This window comes from Rhinopithecus bieti, unplaced genomic scaffold, assembly GCF_001698545.2.
Source record: "Rhinopithecus bieti isolate Rb0 unplaced genomic scaffold, ASM169854v2 scaffold_31173, whole genome shotgun sequence".
NCBI lineage: Eukaryota > Metazoa > Chordata > Mammalia > Primates > Cercopithecidae > Rhinopithecus > Rhinopithecus bieti.
This window is the reverse complement of record NW_016813861.1, coordinates 1,043,975-1,047,892: the sequence shown is the minus strand read 5'-3', so window position 1 is coordinate 1,047,892 and position 3,918 is coordinate 1,043,975. Positions and strand designations below refer to the sequence as shown.

The window sequence follows — 3,918 nt, the reverse complement described above, 5'->3', positions numbered from 1 at the left end:
CCATCTCATCAGACAACAAAAGAGCATAGGTTTAGATTCAAATGAACTCCTGTGTGAATTCTGGCTTAGCATGCCTATTTCTGTCCCAATCTATTCTATAATCTCCTTTATCCTTGTAGTGGAATTATTTTAAATTCTATCTTGAGACCCTTGTCTGGGAGCCTACATGATTCACTCCATCATTGCCCAAATGAGATAGACCAGGCGGCTGGATCCTCCTCTTAGTAGAGGTGGATGCTTTTTTAGTGGATGTAAATGGATCAATCCATGACTTAATTGTGCATGAAATAGAGATTTTTAAAATATTTCTATAACCAAATTCAATTTCTGTCATAAATGCTAAATTTCTACCTGGTAATGACAAATTTAATTCTTCTAATTCAGGATAAACCTAGCCAAATTAGGATTTTTAAGACATTATTTCAAGGTAAAATCATTCAATTTAGGCTTCCTCCCCCAAATTTCAGTTAGCCCAAGTGGCATCTAACTTTAGGGAGGTGTTATGAATTAGGTAACCCCAAGTTATTTGCATTTCTTCTTTTCCTAAGAATGGAAGTAGCAAAGTATAAAGTGTTATAATAATGGTTAGTAATTTGCGAAGAGGTAAGACGATCTTACAGGAGTAAACCAGCTTGCTGGAAATGGGTATTTTCAGTTAAGGGCCAAAATTGTGTAGCATTAGCTCCCAGAAAGCCCCTGGAATTGTGCCAGCAGACGCAGCCATGAATTTGGCAGTGGCTGCTGTAGCCTTAAGGCAAGGTAGGTCTTTGCTACAGGATCAAAGGACAGACTGTAATAAGCTATGGATTTTTGGTGCTTTCCTTGTAATTAAAGCTATTATGGAATCAGAATTTTATTTAGAAGCTTCTTTACTCCAATCAAAAAAGACAGTGCATTCAATATTAGGACTTTACTGTCCTAATGAAGAGCAACTTCATTTGCTCTAAGAACACTGCAAGATGGACAATTTTGGAAACATATGGAATTCTCCCAAAGTGGCCACTATAATTCCAAATCATCATTGGTGAAATAGTGCCAGTTTGTGAGATGTGTGCAAGCATTTGGGTAATAAAGAAGCAGGTGTCTGTACTGGCAGAAGTGCACACTTGAACTGAGATTACCCTTGGGCAAATGATCATGGTCAGTGGAATGTGTTGGTTCTGCGTTTTGTGTCTTGAGCCCCTAACCAGTGGTTGGCCACCCTTGACCAGAGACTTGATAATTTGTGGCCCTCAGCAGATAGAATTTTTGAATATTCTGTCTCTCATATTAAGTGTCAGTTGTAAACACAGAACAGAGGAAAATGGACCTTGTACAGTTTTGGTTGGTGACGTGAAGTAAATTTCATTTACTGGGGAACATCAGTTTGATAAACTTTTTATTAACAGCTTTGTTGAGGCCAAATTGACATACAATAAAATGCACGTAATTAAACAATAAACTTTGAAAAGCTTTGACATTTGTTTGCAACCAGCATGACAATCAAGATAATGAAAATATACATCATAAGTTTCCTCATGCCCCTTGGTAATACCGCTTTCTTCTCCCTGCTCCCCATACCTCTGAGTCCTCAAGCAACCACTGATCTGCTTTCTAACATGGTAGATTAGTTGGTGTTCTAGAATTTTACATACATGGAATATAGTATGCATTTTGAGAAAAAAACATGTTTTTTCACTCAGCATAATCATTTTGAGATTCTTCCATGTTTTGTGTGAGTCAATAGTTCACTTTTTGCATTGATTTGTATTCTGTTATATGGGCATACCAAAAATTGTTTATCCACTCACCTGAACATAAACATTGAAGCCTTTTCCCCCCGGGTTTCTGCTGCTATAAATAAAGCTGCTATAAATGTTCATCTACAAGTTTTGTGTATAGATATAAGCTTTGTTTTCCTTTAAGTAAATATCTAGGACTGGAATTGCTGCATCATATGGCAGGGATATAATTAGCTTTTTAAGAAACTGTCAGTTGCTCCATTGTGCAATGTGGTAATGGCGGCAACAAAGCCAGGGCTGCTCTATGAAGAGGAAGCAAATAGGGCTTGCCAGGACAGTGATGGAGAAGAACAAAAAGGGAGGATCGCCTCAATAAAAGGAGGGCAGCTTTGCCAGTTTGCAATTTAAAATACTGAAGCAGAGTCTTTGAAGCAAGAAGGAAATGCACATTATGCCAAGGAAGATTACAACGAAGCTTATAAGTATTAGACAAAAGCCACAGATATGTGCCCTAAAAATGCTAGCTATTATAGTAATAGAGCAGCCATATTGATGATGCTTGGAAGGTTTTGGGAAATGCTTGGAGATGCTTTCACAGTCAGTGAAATTGGCTGATGGTTTCTTCCGGGGACATCTACGAGAGGGCAAGTGCCACCTCTCTCCAGGGAATGCCATGGCAGCACATTGCAGTTTTCAGAAAGCCCTAGAACCGGATCATAACAATGCTCACTCACAACAGTTCACAAATGCTAACGCAGTTGTGGAATAGGAGAAAGTCACAGAAACAGGTTTTGAGAAGTGGGCTTTTCAGAAGGTGGTTTTCTGCACGGACTATGCCCTAGAATTTGCCCCTGTCTGCCATCACTTCAATATCCCTCAAAGCAGAATGTTTAGCAATGCCAGGTCGTTATCCAGAAGCACAGTCTGCGGCCAGTGACATTTTATGAATGGATTCCACCAATGTGGATGCTCTGTATGTACGCAGTCTTTGCCTTTATTATGAAGATTGTATTGAGCTGGCAGTTGTTCAGTTTTTTGTACAGGCTCTCAGAATATCTCCTGACCATGAGAAGGCCTGTGTTGGGTGCAGAAATGCCAGAGCATTTAACACAAAGAAAGAAGACTGGAATAAAGCATTTAGGGAAGGAAATTACAAACTAGCTGATGAACTGGACACAGAAGCCCCGAGATAGACCTCAACAATATAAAAGCAATTGCTAAACTCTACTGAAACTGGGATACGGTTAATTCTGAGCTTGGGAAACTAGATGATGCAATAGACAGCTGCACAAATGCAGTGAGGCTCCTGACACTTACATAAAAGCTTGCTTGAGAAGAGTTCAGTGTTTGATGGACACAGAACAGTATGAAGAAACAGTGCGAGGCTATGAAAAAAGTATATCAGATGGAGAAAGCAAAAGAATACAAACAGCTCCTAAAAAATGCACAGCTGGAACTGAAGAAGAGTAAGAGGGATAATTACTACAAGGTTCTGGGAGTGGACAAGAATGCCTCTGAGGACAAGATCAAGAAAGCTTATTGGAAACAGACCTTTATGTACCCTCCACATCGGCATGATGGAGCCAGTGCTGGGGTTCAAAAGGAGGAGGAGAAGATCAAGGAAGTGGCGAGGTCTTTACCATCCTCTTTGATTCCAAGAAAACGATTCATTATCACAGTGGACAGGACCTGGATAAGAAGGACATGAATTTGGGTGATTTTGATGCAAACAATATCTTCAAGGTATTCTTCCATGGTCCTGAGGGCTTCAGCTTTGAAGCATCTGGTCCAAGGAGTTTCTTTCTTCAATTTGGCTAATGAAGGGCAATCATCCAGAATCCAGAAAATGCAGTCACTCAGTTTAAATATAATTAGTAGATCATTTCTATTGAGAGGAATATTTAAATCTCCAACCATAATTTGTCTGCCTCTCCTGTAGTTCTATCAGTTTTTGCTTGATGTATTTTATTATTAGGTGCATAAATGTTTAGATTTATGACTTCCCTTTATCATTATGAAATAAACTTGAAGAATTCCATGTAATATTGTTTGCTGTGAAATCTATCGTGTCTGATAGTAATATAGTCACTACAACTTTCTTTTAGTTAAGGTTAGCAAGATTATCTTTTTCTGTCTTTTAACATCTAACATGTGTGTTTGTGTGTGTGTGTGTGTGTGTGTGAAAATAAATAACACC

At 38.8% G+C, this 3,918-nt stretch overlaps 1 pseudogene; it reads left to right on the top strand.

Annotated features, from left to right (window-relative positions):
* The first annotated feature begins 1,991 nt into the window (after positions 1-1,991).
* Positions 1,992-3,539, top strand: LOC108513281 (dnaJ homolog subfamily C member 7-like; annotated as a pseudogene).
* The last annotated feature ends 379 nt before the right edge of the window (positions 3,540-3,918 follow it).